Consider the following 21,026-nt stretch of genomic DNA (forward strand, 5'->3'; position numbering starts at 1 on the left):
GAGAGAGAGAGGGAGAAAGAAAGAGAAAGAATATGATGCAGGCTCCATGAGTCTGATGTGGGGCTTGATCTCAACACCCTGAGATCATGCCCTGAGCTGAAATAAAGAGTTGAATGCTTAAATAACTGAGCCATCCATGCACCCCAAATTTTATGTTTTTAAGTTTGGACCAGTTCTCTCCCTAACTTTACACACTCAAAATTCTGCAAAATGGCTAAATATGTGATTTTGAAAAGTCATAACTCCCTTACTTATGATTAATGATTTCTTTTTTTTTGATAAATTTAGTGTTTTTAGACATTCAAAATTTGAGTCTTTTTCAGAAAATTTTTTCTGCTGTAACTTTTCTCTAGATTCACTCTTGCCATTCTGAGAAACTGCCTGTTCCAAGAATTACAGAAGGGAAGTCTCTTCTGCTACTGCATCCCTAAATCTATCTTAAAGTTTCTATCACTTGTATTTCTACTTTTCAGCACTGGGACAGCCCCAGTTAAGTATTTTAAGCATTTTAATATTATTCTATTTCACCCTCTGTCTTGCTGTGGAGACTGTTCTTATGCTACCACAAATTCCTTCACATGATAAAGCCATGTTCTAAGTCCCCCAGACTTTTTGGCTATTAATATTCAAAACCAATGTTGGGTCCCAAAGTAACTCTAACATCATAGTTTTAAAAAATAGTATTTTTTTTTCTTTGCTGTGGGTTTAGAGTATCTATTCAGACTTCATTTGGCTCATTCTAAGTTATGTTTCCAACCTTCTGATTAAAATGTTCATCAAAAAGTGTTTGGGCTGCTTGAATAGTCAAGAAAGAAAATAGAAAGAACTTCTCAGGTAATATAACTCAATCACAGTATTTAATTTGCCACATACTTTTTCTACCATCCCAAACACGAAATACAAACACATAAATGAAAGCTGATAAAGATAATATGATATGAACACTATTCAAACAAGTGTTTTCTTACAGCAAAGGGGGCTGAAAATCAAATCCCCATCGGACAAATTATCCTTAGATTGGAAGGATACTTCTTCCATAGAAAATGAAGGCTATAGACAGTTGGTATTTTTTTTTAACAAATAGCTTTAAATATCTATATTTACCTTAATGGTTCTCAGACCTCTAAGTTGAATATCCATATACTCACTCTGTTAAATATTTCCTGGGCATTTCCAACATATATATCACAAATGTCTCAACTCAAAATTTCCAAAATGGAACAAAGATTATCTTTCCTAACTTTCAACTCATTATCCTCTTGCAATACTATTTTTGATGAATGGGATGATTATCTGCCTTATTTGGCCTTTCTGTTAATTACTCTTGACCCAAAAGCTGTTCAAGTATTTCTAATCTCAAACCCCAAAGAACCATCATAAATCACTCTACAATCAGCATTATATAAAACTTTTTTTTCTCTTACATCCAAACACCCTGAAAGAATTTTCTCCTCTTCACATCTCACAATCTGTTCATCCTTCAGCTTTTATTCCTTAACTAAATTCTCACTTCTACTCTCATCTCTTCAAGGAAATCACATGATTTAATAAATCAAATGTATACTTTTCAAGCTTAGTTTTCGCAATCTCTCTATAGCATCTACTGAAGACTTTTTTTTTTTTTTGCTTTTTAATCATATTTTTAAATTATGACACTACTGTTCTCAATATTTATCTTTTTGGTATATTCTTTTATGGTTTTCCTCAGGATGCTATAGTTAATTGGGAGTGGAGAGGTTAATCATATGACTTTCATATATTCTAGGACAAAGGCCATGTTTAGGTCTTTATCCTTTTTGTGATTAGGAACAATTGAAAGGCTTTTAATTGGGTCTCTTTATCAATTCTGTGCTTTAGAAACACCACTTTGATGTAACTGACAATGATTCATTACAAATTTCAGAAGGTAAAATGATGATGACTGGGAGACAATTGAAACAGTCCAACAGGAGATGACAAAAGTCTTAAACAATTTAGTGTCAGTGAAAACTAAAATAATTATTGAATAAATTAATTATTACTCACAAATTGGAGGGGGAGACAAACCATGAGAGACTGTGGACTCTGAGAAACAAACTGAGGATTTTGGAGGGGAGGGGAGTGGGGGGTTGGGTGAGCCTGGTGGTGGGTATTATGGAGGGCATGTATTGCATGGAGCACTGGGTGTGGTGCATAAACAATGAATGCTGGAACACTGAAAAGAAATAAAATGGAAAAAAAATAATGGGCATAATATAAATAGAGGACTCTAAAATGACTTTTATTTTTTTGATATGGTCACTTTAATGAAGTGGTTCTCAATTGGGAGTGAATCTGCCCTCTCCATACCTGGTGACATTGACAATATTGCGTTGATATGACTGAGGGTGATGCTACTAACATCTAGGAGAGAAGTCAGGTTGGTCTCTGCATTCTACAATGCACAGGACAACCTCCCACAACAAATCCCACAAGAATTTTCTGGAACAAAGTGTCAATGGTATTGAGATTAAGAAACTCTAGCTTAGTCAAAGTAGGTGAGAGAGGTTTGGGGGGAAATTTTTAGTTATGGTTAAATTTGAGATTACTGATAGACATCTAAGTGGACACATTTAATATTGGTTGTCTGAATAGATCTGGAACTCTAAAGAAAGTTTGTGTCTCAGGATCTAGATTTGGAAACTGATAGCATGTAGATGATATATGAAGATTTCAATGAGATTAATCCATGATAAAATGTGACCAAATTCACCAACTAGTTTGTCATTGGAAATAAGTATGCTAATAATGCATTAGAAGGGTACCAAAATACCGATTATTTCAGCCTTCAAGGTGGATGTTGGGTTTAAGGCAGTTGTAGCCACTGAAACTGTTATCTTTGGGGTTAAGCAATTTTTTTACCTAATGGTTCAAAATATTTATTTTATTTTCTATATATTCCATAAGATGAAAAATTTCAGTAAATGCTGGTTGCAGATAAAAAAGAAAGGTAAGAAAATTAATAAGACTGAAATTTAATGGATATATGAGATTGTAGGAAAGTGGGAGGAAATTAGAAGAAAGATGTGGAAGCAAAGAGAGAATATTAAAAAATAAACACTATAACTTATATATAAGATGCTTGTAAGTGCCAATAAGGAAAATAAATTATATATAGTAACTGACTTGAAGAATAGAGATTTGAGTGACCCTGAAGACTATAGTTCTAATAATGCTTCATGTTGAGTGGAATGCTTATTCTACCATATTTATATTTCCACATAGGAGAAAAGAATTTCTCTCCACCCTACTGGAAAGAAGAAGTTAGAGTACAAATACTCTACGTTCCTTCTACTTCTCCTTTGTCGTTATTTTCTAGAAGAGGGAGTTATTTACTGGATTAGTAAGATTTATGAGGCTTTGGGGTTCTTTGGACCACATCTAACATTACCAACATTTGATATTGGCCCTAAAAGTTGGAAATAAACTTCATATTTACTCTCTCTTCACCTGCTAATTAATGGATGAGGCAATGGACATTTAGGTCATTTCCATATCTTGGCTATTATAAATAATGCTGCAATGAACATGTGAGTGTATATATCTCTTCAAAATACTCCTTTGGATATATCTCCTTTGGATATCTATCCCAAAGTGGAAATACTTGATAATATGTTAGTTATATTTTTAATTTTGGGGGAAACTCCATGCTGTTTTTCATAAGCTAAGCCAATTTACATTCCCACCAACAGTTTAAAAGGGTTCCCTTTTCTCCAAGGTTTGCCAATTCATGTTATTTTTATCTGTTTTTTTTTAAGTTTATATACTTATTTATTTAGTAATCTCCACACTAAGCATTGCAAATATCCACAGTGAAAGAGTTCTTGTTGTATTCCTCTCTTCTTGGGTTAATATGGATAGCAGTATGTAAAGGATGATCAGCTTAAGTGGGAGAGAATTGAAAAAAAGTAGGAACTCCTTTCTTTCTTTCTTTCTTTCTTTTTTTTTAATTAACATATAATGTATTATTAACCCTTGGGGGTACAGGTCTGTGAATCATCAGGCTTACACACTTTCCAGCACTCACCATAGCACATACCCTCCCCAATGTCCATAACCCAACCACCCTCTCCCTACCCCCTTCCCCCCAGCAACAGCAACCCTCAGTTTGTTTTGAGAGATTAAGAGTCTCTTACAGTTTGTCTCCCTGCCGATCCCATCTTGTTTCATTTTTTTCCTTCCCTACCCCCAAACCCCCCACTTTGCCTCTCCAATTCCTCATATCAGGAAGATCATATGATAATTGTCTTTCTCTGATTGACTTATTTTGCTCAGCATAATACCCTCTAATTCCATCCACATCATTGCAAATGGCAAGATTTCATTTCTTTTGATGACTACATAGTATTCCATTGTATATATATATACCACATCTTCTTTATCAAAGTTATTATTTCAGAGATAAAATTATGGAACTGCAATAACCAGTAGCCACAATATTCCAAGTATATATTACTAATATAGTGAAAATACCAGTAATATAGAGAAATCAAATCAAATATCACTACATTTATTTTCACCAAATATTACACTATTTTTAAAATGTCACTTTTTCATGTGTATCTGAGCAAGTTGCATAAGCTTTATTTCATAAGAAAGAAATTATTAAATTTTAAGTTGATATTCTTTAAGCTGTATTTCTTTTTTTCTTTTTAAAGATTTTGTTTATTTATTTCAGAGAGAGAGAGTGAGAGAGACCTTGAGAAGGGAGAGAGTCAGAGGGAAAAGCCGAGAGAGAAGAGCCAGATGCGGGACTCCATCCAGGACTCTGGGATCATGACCTGAGTGGAAGGCAGTCACCCAGCCAACCGAGCCACCCAAGTGCCCCTAAAGTGTGTTTCACAGAAAAGCTGGTTCCATTAGATGCTGGAAACAAATAAACTGATTTTACATTAAATAATTTTGGAAAGTACTGCACACTGTACCTCCCTCTTAGATAGTCACAAAAGTTAAAAACACTGGAGGGTCTGATAAATCCTGTAAGATTTCTACACTATATACTTTCAATATATATACTACCATAATGATCACAGGACCCCTTCTGCCAGACATTAGCAATTCTTAACATATTCTGAACTACTGTTTCTCAGAGCAGTCTTTGAGAATCTTTGTTAAACAATATATGTATGCATGTATGTATGTAATGTATGCATGTAGGTGTAGGTAATGTATGTAAGTATTTATAATCTCAGAGAATTTATTGTTTCCAAGTAACAATATTGAATTTCTGTTTCTGGAAGCCATCCATGAATATAACACGTCTGTTCCATTAGTCAAAATGAGCTGCCCAACCAGAAGGACAGATGCTGTTTAACCAAATTCCTGTGGGAATGAGTGGGCTAAGACTTCCCTGATTACAGTTTAGATTAAGAAGTTTCTTTCCTATTGAATTGGGTGGCCTGCTTTCCCTGTCAACGTAAGTCCTCATGTGGTACTGCTGAGCTGGCATGGGTCCCTTGATTCATCCTAATCTGTGAAATGTCAATGTTATCCAAAGTCTGCAATAGGTCTGAGATAAAAGTTTGCCATTTCAATTTGCCAAACGTTGCTGCAATTATAATACTGCGACCATTATTAAAAACTAAATGGTCTCTGCTCTATTCTAAAGGGAAGAACGTGGTTTCGAGTATCTCTGGGTGAGAACACTTGGATGATCTGTACCATTGCTTTTTTAAAAAAATTATTTGGTGTGGCTCCTGCAAATGGTGGACAATCCTTTTTCTTTGAAGAGAATAATCATCCTGCCTGTTTTCACCACACTTCTGTGCTATGGCATGTCTCATGCAGGAACTTCCTTTTCCCTTTGGAATGTCCTTTCTCCCTCTAGATTATCCCAGGCTTGCCTCCTCTTACAAAGATGATGGGCAGTTTGCCATTCACATAAAGAGGCTCTTTTTCAAGCATCTCTGTCCCAGGTAGAGGGATTTCTTGGATAGCAGGCACAGAGCCACCTCCAGGCACCATCATTAATTACCGTCCCTCCTGAACTGATCATGTAGTCTGCCCCTGGTAGAGTTATGATGGCAGGCCCTTGCCCACTGCTGGTTTGTTGGTATTGGCCACTGTCTGAACAGTCCGTGCCTCTGTCAATCTGGCTGCTGAGACGGTGGTCATGCCTTGCTAGAGAGTGAAGCCATCTGCATCAACTGGCTGATAGAAGACGGTCTGCCCTTCAACAGTCTGTGCTACATGCTGCTCCTGGACAGAGATCTGCAGCCATGTTTGTGTCTGGCTGACACTGCAAGCTGCCTGTGGCTGCTGAATGATGTCGCTGAGTGGGGTCCCATTGGCCCTGCACCTGCAACTTTTGTCCTCTGTTCCTGTCCCAGAGCTGGATTTATCCCTACAGATCTAACAAAATCTGCTACAGATTCTTTGTCCCAGATATAGGTTCTTGTGTGATGATATGACTTGTCCGCAAGGGATCATTTGGACCATGTTAGGTTGGCCAGTTGATGTGATTAACAGGCCAGTGATTAACACTGACTTGTACCACTAATGGATGCCCCTGGACCTGCTGTTGAATCTGTCTAACAATCTGCTTTGTTATTGCTATCTGCTGCATTCTGCTCCATGGTCCAATCAAGCTAGAATTCCATTCACAAGGAGCTTCACTCTGGAGGTCCTAGAAGACAGGGAAGTACACTGCAGAGTGCAGGGAAATTTGTGGCAGGCAAGACCACTTGTACCTGGAAACTACCTGGACCTAAGCGTGAGGAAGAAAGACATGCATCTCCATATGGCACTAACATTCTGAAAGGGTCCAGACCTTCAGTGTGCCTGCTCCAGTGATGACATCCCTGAATGGGAATGGCCTCTGCAGGCCTTGGACTGGAATGCCAGGAGGTACTCACAGGCTCTGGTCCAGGGCAACCAGCTGCTCTGCATAGCTGGCTGGACTCAGCTCAAATCTAGCAATTTATTCTTCATTCCACACATATTCACAGGCATACTTATATGCACATTGGACTGATAGAGATATGAAGATATTTAGGCAAAGATTTTTCATAAAAACCATCTATAACACAGTAGGAAAGGTGGGAAAGCACAGGAAACTCCAATGAAAAGACAAACTATGTGATAAAAGAGAAGTAGAAAGAAAGTTCTAGGGATATTAGAAGAGTAATAACCCCATCTGAATGCCAGAGAATAAAGTACCAAAAGAGTGATGTTTGAACATGATCTTTAATGTAAAAAGAAGGTCTTGACCAAAAATGTGGGGAATGTATGGGAAACAGGGTAAATGTCTTGCAAAAAGTGGAGGAACAGTCCACCCCTCTCTTGTTCTATTTGTCTAGTGTGGGCTTCTCATTGTGACCCTTGACGTCAGCATATCCCAGGTATCTGGCCTGGTGCACTCATCCCTAAGAGCTGACATCCACAGCCATGGTTCCATGCGAATCATAAAGACTGACGATGTCCATCCTAAGTCACTCTCCTAAACCCAGACCATTTCACCAAATTCTTCCTTGATCTCTTCCAATGAGTGCCCCACAATAATACGAAGAACATTATGTCCATCATTTCCTCACAAATCTATGTTGCCCTGAGTCCTCTAACTTAATATATAGCAATAAAATCCTTGAAAAAACAGTAAGGAGGAATCCTTAGGCCACAATAATAAGCAGATGATGTCACCTCTCTAGACAATTTAGAATATCCCTCAGAAATTGTCCACCCAGAAGAGGTGAGAAAGAGTGCTAGCAGTCTACTTTCAAGAAAGTTACACTGGCAATGAAATCTCCCTGAAATGTGTCTCTGTGAAGTGGAAGAAAAGAGCAGAACAGATTTTCAACTTTAAGGGGATGCATGCAAGACTAAGCAGCATCATTTGCAGTGCTCAGTGAAAAATGAAAAGTGGGCCCCATTATTTAAAAATTATTAGGAATTATCAAGTCGGCAACAGTAGAGCATGAAAGTGAGCGTGGGGCCCTTCCAAGTGCTAGGCCTGGGCGAATGCACAGCCCATACCCCCTGAAGCCAGGCCTGTGTGCAAACGCTAACCGGCCAGCATTGGTGATTTATAAAGTACTTGAGGTTCACAGTAAAGGACTGTAAGGTTATTAAAAATAGGAAAATATTCATAGAAAATTTTTAAAGGAAAGTAAAAGAGAAAAGTGACTTCCAAATGAGAAAAAAAAATGTGACATCCAACTTTTCGCTATTCTGTGCATTCTTTATTCAGCTCTACCTTTTAATTACCAGACATGGTATGAAATACTTTGTCAATATTCACACCAATTAAGGACGTGAGCTTTTACTTTACCAACTCACAACCATTCTGCATTCCAGCTTTCCTTACAAGTGTGTTTGACATCTATTCATGTATTTTATGATCAAGAACCCTCATTGTGTCCACCGGTATTTGTCTTCACCTGCACGTGCTTATTTTAAAGAAAATATTCATGCAGCTCCTGTGAAGCCTTGTTTTCAATTCTGACATCTTATCTGTAACTTTCTTCCTGATAACCTCGGAAAAAAGCTTATTACTTCTGTTCATATTCTATTCTGCTCTTATTTAATTCCTTCCATTATCCCTCAGTGGTACAAAGTTTTCTATTATTGATCACGCTATCTTTCAAGAAGTATTGGGAGACTCTTCTGTTGTTTTATTCACTTTCAGGGCAACACATCTCCGTATCATCAGCTGTGCTTCTTCAGTCAATGCATTTTACCCTTTCAGTTTCACTTCATTATTTACTCTTTCCAGTGTATGAGATATTTTCCCAGATTTAAGCAAATCAGGCATCCATGCAAAATGTATATCTAGTAAGACATATATAAAAGAATTTTATGAGTATCTGGGATGCATTTGTGCATCATTGTTGACACATATGCCCCCACTGGTCCAGTTTTGATCCCCCGTCATCAGAACCTGTCAATCATTCTAAATTGTATGTGGGTTTTATAATGTAAGGATATTTCCCAGAGGCTAAAACAATTGAAAGTCTTGGGCAAATGGAAAAACAAACTAATAAATAAATAAAGAAATTCAACAAAAGGCATGACAGAATATGCCATTCTGTGTATTTTTACAATTTGGATTTTCAGTGCTCTGCCATATGGAAAAGATCAAAAATTCTATTACTAAAATTCTTATGGTAAAGTGGTTTTTGAATTCATCTTGTTTTTAGAAAACAAATAAGGTAAATTAAATCTTCTGAATGATATCAAGAGCAGAAAGCATGATACCATGTATTTTGTATGGTTGTTAGGTTATTATGTTTTTAATAAATGGTGCATATAATTCTTTTGATATGTAATTTTAATGACATGTATAGCAAATAAGTGTTTCTGTAATTCTAACCTCTTGAGCATTATTTGTTATTCTGGGCACATGCTACTTTCCATTACAATATTACTACATTCAGTATCTTTTTTCTGTTTCATTTCATAGTTAAGAAGGAGAAAACGCTTATTAAAGAACATGCTTTTAAAATTTTAAAAAGGACAAATTAGAAAAGATCCAAATATAATTTTCATTTTTCATAAGTTCTTGTTAGGTACCTGGTGTCTATTATCATATCATGAATTCTGTAGGGGGGGTATTTAGTTCTAAATCATGTCTACAGTAACATAGAGTTTCCAGTATTTTATCAGCTAGCCATGTGAGTTCCAAATTCATATTTATCCTGTAGGATCTGAAAAATAAACCTACAGAATTCTGTAGAAACTATACAAGCACAATCTAAATTATAAAATATAATTTTATAATATATAAAAGTGGATGTATTCAGATGTATTATGGTGTTATTGTTTCCTTTTATTTTTATTTTGTGAGTGTGCAATAAACCCTAAAGTCTTAATTATTTAATATTCTGTGAATCACATGTCATTCAAAAATGACAAGGTCAGGCATATGATGTGTCAATCACATTCCTGGCATAATTAAATTTTAGCACAGGAGCTGGTTTCCTATGTTCCAGTTTCCCTTCCTCCCAGATACTGGAGTATGTGTGTTTATGATGGTGTTTGAGAGCCATTTGAGTTCGGGATGGTGTAAGCATTTCAGTGCAGAACACTTTTGACTTGCAACTATTTGAGAATACAATCGCAGAAGATAATTCATTGAAAAGTGGAGTTTATCACGTTTCTGTTGTATTGCTATGATCTCTCATATGATGATAACATCTTAATTGACAAAATAAAAAATAAAAGAAACAGATAAGAAAATTCAAAACAGAATGGTGATCTTACCCAGAGATGAAGGTACATACTTAGAAAGGGAAAGATAAACAGTATGAGAAGGTTCCAACTCTAAGGTTTAAAATGAGATTACAAGCATGGTCAACATTAAATAAATTATATCAGTAGGGAATTGTGGCTTGGTGAAATATATTTTAGAGTTATAATATTAAATTATACTAACTGGGAGTTACATTAATAAAGCCAAGTGCAATGAATCATGGAGTATCTTCTAAGCTGAAGCAGGATATGTTATAAATCAATTTACAATTTGCTTATATCTTGAGATCCAAATCACTTCATACTCAAGATGGCTATTGAACTCAAGAGAACAAGTCTACAGGGATACACATCAAATGGAACTGGACTGCAGGTCAGGCCTATTAGAACAAAGTTTTCAATTCTGGAATGTACATTAAGACCAGACCCAGTACTGTCCACAATTCTGAAGAGGTAAAAGAATTTTGATATAAAAAATCAAAGTCTGGGGCGCCTGGGTGGTTCAGCTGGTTAAGGGGCTGCCTTCAGCTCAGGTCATGATCCCGGAGTCCAAGGATCCAGTCCCACATTGGGCTCCCAGCTCCACGGGGAGTCTGCTTCTCCTTTTGACCTTCTCCTCTCTCATGCTCTCTCACTTTCTCAAGTAAATAAAGAAAATCTTAAAAAAAAAATCAAAGTCTGTATTGTCCCTTTCACTGCTAATGTCTACTAATTCTGTGAGGTTCAACCTCTGATAACTGATATTTGTTGTTGTGAATTATTTAGCAACAAGGTAAAATTGTCTATGCTTGCACAAATAATTTTGGTGTATTTATAGAATTTCATGCATTACAAATAGGGAATACACTTGGTGTATTAAAAACAAACCATGCACTAGAGAAAAGAAAATCTCGTATTCAAAAGAAACACCATAAAGCCATGTTTTCTAAACAGAATGCAATAAAATTAGAAATCAATGAGAAAATGTTATAAAATTCTCATATCTGGTAACCAACAAACTACAAAGTGAATGCTGGCTCAAAGAGAAAATAAGGAACTTTGAAAAATAATTAGTACCTAATTCCTATAGAACCTCCACATGCCAAAATATGAGAGCCAAAACTGAACTAACCCTTGTAAGAAAATTTGTAGCTAAAAATGGAATTCAAAAGTAAAATGTTTCTACTATAGAGCCACTAGAAGCCAAAAGTTAAAAAGACAGATAATTATAAGTATCAGTGAGAATATGAAACAATAAATATTCATATACTACTACGTGCAATCACTTTGGAAAAGTTTATAACCTGACGGTATCTCTAAAAGTTGAACACTTAAATATCTTTTAACCTAAAGTTTATACTCCTAAGTACATGCTTAATAGAAATATTTATAACATATATCAAGCCTAAGAGGTGTGTCAGAATGTTCATGACAGCACTATTTTAATTGACCCCAAACTTAAAACTACCCAGATGCCCAACAATATTAGAATGGCAATCAAATTATAGTATATATTCATATAATGTAATACTTTCCAACAATGAGAATGAATAATTTGGCATACATGCAATATGACTAGATCTCATAAGCATTATATCCAGTGAAAGAAGCAAGACATTAAAAGTTATACACTATTTGAAATGAAATACTGTAGAATCCCATACAGAACACCGCTTTAGAAGAGGGTGGAAACAAAGGGACGGTGAGAGGACTTTCAAGAGGTTGTGGTTTTTGGTCTAGTCTACTAGCAATGAAATCAGTTTGTCAAAATTATGTGAGCTACATTCTCATATGCACTATTCAGTAGTTTATATTATACTTTAATAAACAGCTTTAAAAAGATGAATAAATGTTAAAAAATGTATAAGTCCTCCATTCAAAATTCCACAAAGAATAAGGAAACAAATCCAACATACAAAGAGTGAAGAAAGTTGGTTTTGAAAAAGAGCCAAGAGCAATGAATGAGAGCAAATTACAAAGCCTCATTCAGGCTTGAGGATGGGTGAGAATAATGATTTGGATTCAATTAAGGTTAGTATCACCTTCATTTCTTACAGAATCATCCACAAGTAGTTCAAATTCAAATCCAGTTTATGGTCACAGGTACATGTGATTACATTTCTTTCCTTCAGACAGAACAACAAAACAGAGAGAAAGAACTTCCAGATGAAAAGAATTCAGTTAGGCAGTGTTTTTTTCTGTTTTAAGTGGTAGTAGGGGACAGTGGATGGGAGAGAATATGAACACAAACGCAATACTTTTATTTCTCCACATTGTTTCTTGATGTATTATTGGTTCTACTTTTGTTTCTACTATGCAGGTATGGCTAAGTTCTACCTATCAATCAACCATTGATGCATCCTTAACTAGTATTTAAAAATCCTTGATGCTGTTGGCGACACTTCATTAATCTAGTGAAGTATGTTTTTAACTCCACATTAAACTAACATAGGGCCAATTTAATTGACAGGTGACAGCAATTTCAGCAAAAGTAACTGTATCACAAACCTAATACAGAAGTTAAAAAGAATGAAAACTCCACGTGATTCAGCTCTTTGAACATGTTGTGTATGGATACATTTCACCACTCATACATGGTTTATAAATTCCAATCATGCTTCTTTCCCCTTTTTGAAGGTTCAGCTGCTTTTTTTTTTTTTTTTTTTTTTTTTTTTTTTGTTAATCACATTCGGCAGCTCATTGCTCAGAACATTTCTTAGGGATCTTTAGCCATAGGTAAAGGTATCCCCATATTGGAATAATAGAGTATGTAATCTCTCCACAACAATTTCAGACTCTGGGTCTGTGTGACCAGCAAACTCCTTTTAGCTAGACAATAAGCAGCCACTTGGGAACATAACTTTTGAAGTTTTCAAAAGAATTACTCTCTCCGTGAAGCAAGTTTGACATGAATATAAAATTTGTATAATCATGTCTTCCTCTCTGGCACCAGGCTGTATTTCCTGGACCTTTTGTAATTACCTTTTCTGCCAGATCTGTACTGTCCTGGCATAGCAAGATGAAAGCCCAAACTCAATCTCATGGTGCCAGAGCATTTAGGACTCTTATCCCTAACTTTTTATTCAGTCCTTAGGAAAAACAAAAGAAAACAAAAAAATGAATTAATCTTTCTTACTTTAATATGCATTTTAAAAATTTAGTAGCATCACCATTTATTTCCCCTAATATTCAGCTTGATATTATTACCATGACCACTACCATGCACACATTCATACAAACACAGAGAATGCACACTTTCTGCTGTTATATCTTATTGGCAAGGTTTGATATGAGAGGATATACCCAAACCATCCTAAAGTAAGACAAATTTTGAAATTTTGTGAAATATATGTATTTTGCTTCATGTAAACTATTCCCCTCAGATGTATCAGTGAGACAAACTGGATTTCATGGTAGTGGTCTCTGGGAACAACAACAACAAAACACATATGTCTTTGTGTCTCTTACAATTTCTTTATTTGTGTCTCTTACAATTTCTTATTGAATAATTTACTCCAGTGGGTACCAATTTTGAATTGGAGAGCCTTCCATTTTTGTTTGTTAAAATTAAATGTTCTTAAGGTTGCTGTTAAGCAGAAATTGGAGATGCCCTGGGACACTCAGAAATGGGAAAGACATCATTTTACCTGACAGATTGTTCTACATAAGTACCACAAGAAATTGACCATATGGACACTCCACATTCCCTAGGGAAGCCTTTGTAGGCTTCAAGCCAGTTTCCCCAATCTCCTTTTATTCAGCCTTGTAACAGTGAAGACCTAGAACATAGGTATTCCTATGTGGAGATTGTAGAGGCAGTTAACTCCTGCTAGTGGGATAAAGAAAATAAGCTTAACAGATCAGTTACTTTATTCTATCTTGTTGATAGGGCAACAACTACATGGTCAAAGTTGGTATGGCTGCTAACGAAAGTGACAATTTCACTTAATCCACTCTAGATCCACTATGAAGTGCTTTGGCCCATTTGCAAAGATGGAGTTGCTTGAAAATAATCATTATATAAATTAAGTAAGGAGGGTCTTACTTTTTTATGTCTTCAAAGATTCTCTTATTTTAGAATGAAGTGTTTAAACTCATTAACAACTGATTAATTAACATTAACAACTGTTAATCATTAACAACTGTTCAAATTAAGGGATTTCTATTAGACCTTCCTCATTATTTTGGGTCTTGACTCTGACAAATGTATGAAATAGCATTATCTCCTGAAATCTCATTTGTTATTTTATATACAATAAAATAAAATAAAATAAAATATAATATGTTATATATAATATTTTCCATCTGATCTACTATCACAGTTTCCCTAATTTAGGAAGCATCATAAAACTGTTCATCCCACTTGCAATGACTCCACTGGTTTTTCTATTGTTTTTAATAATTCTCCATAGCAAGAGGCAGCAACTCCTCTCCCATAATAACACTAACTCCAAAACACTCGCATGTCCTATAGAATGTACAATGGGTTAATAGCTGGAGCTGGCCTTCGTGTTCATCTATTGCCAGACAGGTAAGCTCTACTATGGGGTTTTCTGCAATATCTGAGCCCAAGGAATAGATTAAAGTGTGCCATCCTGAGTAGTGACCTAGATACACTCCCTTTTTTTCCTTTCCTGTAACTGCCATATGGTCTTATTGCATTTAGCAGGCTGAAACGTCCCTTCTCAAATCCAGTGCTCTGCTTGTGCTTAATTGAGTAGATAATAAGATTATAAAGCACATGATCAATGGCAGGCACAGAATACCCAGGTAGAGGCAACCAAACCACAGGGCTTCCATGCAGGTGCCCCAGTTATAGTACAGATGAAGAGTCTCTTAACCTATACCAGTTGTAAGCCATCTGTCAGGCAACATGTGAGACTGGATGCTACAGGGATACTTGACTCACATGGATGCAAGAGCAAGGAAAGTTCTCACTTGGGAAAATTTGCCAGTAGAGCTTAGCTCATGTCCAGGGTCCTAATCTCATCCCTAATCCTGAATTCTCACTTGGGTTAGAGATTAACAGGTACCCTTCCAAATGTTGTTTGAATTGTAAACTGTACTGAGAGACCCTAGAGGTCTGAATTCCTTTGCCAGAGGCCCTCTCCTAGAAGCCTCTTAGATGTTCCTTTTTGTACTTTTTTGCCTTAAAACAAAACAAGAAGGGAATGTAGTTTGTATTTATTTTGGTCTTACCCTTTTTTCTTTCTTTCTTTCTAAATTAACATAAAATGTATTATTTGTTTCAGAGGTACAGGTCTGTGATTCATCAGTCTTACACAATTCACAGCACTCACCATAGTACATACCCTTTCTGATGTCCATCACCCAGCCACCCATCCCTCCCACTCCCCTCCACTCCAGAAACCCTCAGTTTGTTTCCTGAGATTAAGAGTCTCATATGTTTTGTTTCCCTCTCCGGTTTCATCTTGTTTCATTTTTCCCTCCCTTCCCCCATAATCCTGTTTTATTTCTCAAATTCCTCATATTAGTGAGATCATTTGATAATTGTCTTTCTCTGATTGACTTATTTCATTTAGCGTAATACCCTGTAGTTCCATCCACATTGTTGCAAATGGCAAGATTTCATTTTTTGATGGCTGCATAATATTCCATTGCATATATATTCTACATCTTCTTTATCCATTCATCTGTTGATGGACATCGAGGCTCTTTCTATAGTTTGGCTATTGTGGGCATTGCTGCTGTAAACATTGGGGTGCATGTGCCCCTTCGGATCACCATTTGTATCTTTGTGGTAAATACACAGTAGTGCAATTGCTGGGTCTCGCCCCTTTTACACTTAAACCACTAGGCTATTCTAGCAATCCTGCCATAGCTACTCCAACGTTCAGAGATTATATTTAGGAAATATTTGTCAAAGTTTTTTTTGTGTGTATGTGTGTACATGTGCACATGCATGCACACACATGTAAGCTGACAGGGAGATGGGGAAAAGGAGTTGTCTGTTACTCGAAAAGTCGATAAGTAAAATGTAGAGAAGGCATATTGCATGATACACATAAAAGTTAGAGTTATCATAAACAGTCTAGGAGAATGTTAATATACTTCACCCTGATACATTAATCTTCCCTCAAAAAGGATCACAAAGCTATGGACATTGGGGAGGGGAGGCGAACCATAAGAGACTATGGACTCTGAAAAACAACCTGAGGGTTTTGAAGGGTCAGGGGTGGGAGGTTGGGGGAACAGGTGGTGGGTAATGGGGAGGGCACGTTTTGCATGGAGCACTGGGTGTTGTGCAAAAAGAATGAATACTGTTATGCTGAAAAAATAAATAAAATGGAAAAAAAAAATTAAAATAAATAAATAAATAAATAAATTAACCAAATACTAAAAAAAAAAAGGATCACAAAGAATCCCTATAATTTTATCAGCCAGCATTTAAATACAAAGGTGCTTCTTTGAACTTGATGGCCCTTCTAAGACAGGAGAACTGTCATCTTTCCTGCTCTATGAATGTTTTTCATGGATACAAATAAGTGTAATAGATTGTTCTTTCTATTAAATTAAAGTGTGTTGCTGTTCTGTGTCTCCATATCTGACTGGCAACCCACTATGATCACGTGGCAAAAGCTCACATAACCTTATACTTTGTTACTAATCTAAAGTTTGGGTGGTTCACTAAACTTAAAAAAGATAAGATAGTTGCCTTAAAAAATATTATGTCTATTCTTGTAAGCCTGGCTTATTAAGTGCATATCACTCACTGGACTATAAGCTAAATTAGTTGAAACACTTACTTTGTCACATTTACAAATTTACCTCTGGAGCACAGTACATTATTGGTTTCAATGTATTTTTAAAATAATGAATAATCTTTTTCATTGTGGCCTAGTTATATATCCTAGCTCTTCCTACCTATTCTCATCCAGATCATATGTTTTAATAATCATGTGTGGAACTTCATACTTACTTTTATTATATTAAAGTGTTTTCCAAAGCTATAGATTAAGGAGCTTTTAAAATTTATAATTGTGGCAGAAATCACCTTGGTTCCTTTCTACACTGGACACAAAGAAATATAATGTTGCCCTGATGTTAGCATGTTTATATGATATTTTGGTTAAGAAATAGTGAGTGCACATGGCATACGCCACCCCTGGGTGGAAATATTTAATTGTGATTGATTGAATCTTCCAATCACTCTTTCTTAGTGGCACAGAACTAGAAAGTGCTGTATTCTAGATACAAGTGCCCAGATAGTGGAGTCTCTTTCAGCCTAGCTCACTGAGTTGCCTCATAATCGTAGTTTCTCCAATGACCACTTAGATTTGTAGAAGGATTTACCTGTGTTAAGTCACTAAGGTCAGAGAGTTGTTTGTTGTCACAGCATAACATAGTCTGTGCTGACTGAAACAGAAATTTTCTCCCTTCATTATGTTTTATTATCCTGTCTTTTTCCCTGCAAGGATGAATAGTATTTTCATTAAAACTAAAAAGGCCTGCATATTCACTTGAAGATACCAAAAGAAAGCTAGTGAGATTGACCATTCTTGCAAAACACTCAAAAGTGAAAGAGTGGCAGAGAAAGAAGACAAAGACCCAGGGGTCTGGGATTATGGTTCCCATTCCCAATCCATTCCTTCTTTTGGGAAGTCCTTCCTAATCCACTTCAGAAAAGGGTCCTACCTTTCCTGCTTGTAGTAAGAGGCAAGAATTATAATTCATGTAGTAATCTTCCTCAATTGCTAGTAGCCTGTATTAGATATGAAAACCATAACAGTGAGTTTTATTTTCCTTAGTGAAAGAATAGCTTCACTTAGCGGCATAGTTAAACATAGCTGTGAACCACATTATGAGTAATATGTGATTTAATTAGGTTGATTATGACCATGCCTGTGGAAGTAAGGTCAGGCAGCTACTAAAACTAAGACTCACTCAAGCATGAAGTTTCACTGCTGTCCTGTTTTGTTCTAACACATTATTCCAGTACTTGAGTTTACTCAATATTTTCTCCAAAGACTCCATTCTGTTTCTTCTTTCTTTGTTATTGTGTAAGAATATCAAACTCTACCCTCTATTCTTTATTATTCCTGAATTTTCATGTCCTGTTAACAAATCATTCTGTATACTGAATGAGATCTAACAAATTTTTGCATACATATGTATGTCAAAATCAGTTAAAATAAATAAAATTACATATGTTTATGTAGTAAAATATTGAGCTAATCAATTAATACAAAAATACAATTGAACTTATATTAGTGGGACAGTATAACAGATGCAATTTTTCAACTGATTGATGCTAATATTGATCATTCATTATTTACAAAATGGTAACCTCCACACTGTATTGGTAAATAACCAACTTTGAGGGCAACAAGTATGAGAAATAGTTGGATTGATGTGAAATTTTTATGGGGTTACAGCTCATGTTTCATTCATTAACATTTATGCTGGATATTTGGAACTTGATATTTTTCATATCATTCTGTTCATCACTTTATTCACAATATGCCATTTACGGAGCATTCTGTCTTATATATATGTGTTGACACCAGAGATGGAAAGATTGCAAATAACATAGCTGGGTAGAATAAGTGAGAATAGGATAGGTCAGGCTCACTCTGGCAAGAAATTGGTTGTTACAATGGATCCAAATTTATTTTGGGAATTTTTTATAAACCACTAGATCAAAAACACCATGAAGTTGAGGAAATGGTCTGTGAAATAAAAAGAGCCTGTGATAAAGGGGAAGAGAACTGATGAAGGATTTTAATTACCTACGACATAAAGGAAAAATCTAAAAAATACGCTGCTCAGAACTACATAATGCTATCTCATAGTCAAGCATATTACTTCTACCACCTTTCTTTCACTCAAATTAAGACAAAATTTCTGTATAATCTCAAAGTATACATATATTTTCAAATTACTCGTTTAGTTTTGCATTACTAAAAGTTGTGATTTCTATTTAGTTGGCAGATCTTCTGAAATTTTTATTAATTTGGCTGCTCAATGATGATGAAAAGTAGAAAGATGATTAATAATGATTATACACCCATAAAATCAATTTGTCACATTCACAAAGTTTTTCACTGAATACAATCCAAATTAAAGTTGATTTTGCATCTTTTCTTCTAGTTAAAAAAATAATCCTTTGATTATGATTGAAAGGCAGATCTAAAACAGACCAGAAATCTGTTAATTTGTTATTAGGAAAATCAAATTGAAAATAAATTATATTAATATGTGTAGCTCAAAAAAAGAACCATGAGTGCTCAGCACATTTAGAGTAGAAAAAGCACTAAAAGTCTACCTAGATACTTTTTGGGATATCTGTATTGTTGAGTGTTGAAAGGAAAAACAAGGTAATGAAATGTCAAAAGCCCAGAGCTGAATTTAAATAAAAGCACTCCAACTAAATAGCCAAATGAATTTGAACAGAATATAACTATCACAACTATGCCCTTTACCTTAATTTACTGCTACCACTTTGTCTTCAGAGGAAAAAAAAATGAAGAGTTAGAGAAGGTATTTGCAACCAGCTGGAATTTCATCGGTCTAGATTCTAAGTGCTAATTGGTATAACTCCCTAGGTAGGCACCTGTTATTATACACCCGAACCTTTTATCATGAAGCTCGATTTTTTTCTTCAGTCAGTGAAGTTTGGGCTTCTATAGGAAAATCCTAATCAGCATATATGGGGCATTATTTTCATCAATCACTGTTATTCTTCAATAGTAAATTAATATATACATATTTAATATTTTTTTTTTGTTTGTAAGGGAATAAAAGCATCTTGGTGTGTTGGGTTATAAAATAAATAGTTTGTAGGTGGATTCAAACTGGGTGATTTCTCATCTTCTATGAGCACGGCAACCCAGGTTCTAGAATATAGAGTTATTTTACTCTGCCATAAAATATTGTAAAAAGCTACAGTGTTCTTTTGTATTCATTTCTGGTTACTTTAATTTCAGTGTTATAAGATAGAAAATCTTGAAAACTTACTCCAGAAATGTCACTTCCTCTGATAAAATTTAGAGTAGTACATTGAATAAAACTCAAGTTTCTGGAAGTTTCCAGCCAGAGGTCATAGTCTAGCACTGCCATTTGTTAGCTATGACCCCTTGGCAAGTTACTTATTTTCTTGGTGTTTTATTTTCCTTATCTGGAAAATGAAGAAAATAATACCTTTCTTACTGGGTTATTGAGCTAGCTAAATGAAATAATAACATAAAATGCTTAGAACAATGCCTAGCATGTGGCAATTACTGTATGAAAGTGAGATTTCATTATCTTTATGCTGTAATTTTACATTGAATGTCAGAGATAAATGGTTCCATCTGAGAGTGCATATTGTTTCAATGACAAATCTGAAATGATCCTAGGGCTGGATGTCAAATACTATGATTGGTTCCCTCTTGGGTCCACAGACTTTGGTGTTCCTAAATGTATAAATTTATTTCCAGGGACTTGAGGGAAATCTGTATAATTCAGTCATTATTTTAGCATTTCACGGTATTTTGGGCAGTCATTTCTAAATCTAGCTGGCAATGTGTAGGAGAGTTTTTCTCTTTGATACAAAAGTGAGCGAGATTTTGTTTTTTGAATAGAACTACTCCTAACTTCTATGCTAGATTCTCAGTAATAAAATTTTTCTCTGTGTTTAATATGCAGACTCTCTTTTTCCCTTTGGAAAATTAACTTTGCTAAAAATATGGTACTACTTAGTTCACTTGAACAAACATGAAATAGTGGGGCATTTTTTTTTTTCAAGCAGTTTCCTCTATTACAATCTGGATAAGCATACTAAAGCCAAATTGACCCTATAGGGTATTATGGTTATAAAGTCACCTATAAGTTAAAGTAGAGAC

At 35.4% G+C, this 21,026-nt stretch overlaps 1 pseudogene; it reads right to left on the reverse strand.

The window, feature by feature from the left end:
- Positions 1-5,797: 5,797 nt before the first annotated feature.
- Positions 5,798-6,593, reverse strand: LOC123956061 (annotated as a pseudogene).
- Between the last annotated feature and the right edge of the window lie 14,433 nt (positions 6,594-21,026).

This window comes from Meles meles, chromosome 14 (genome assembly GCF_922984935.1).
Source record: "Meles meles chromosome 14, mMelMel3.1 paternal haplotype, whole genome shotgun sequence".
Taxonomy (NCBI): domain Eukaryota; kingdom Metazoa; phylum Chordata; class Mammalia; order Carnivora; family Mustelidae; genus Meles; species Meles meles.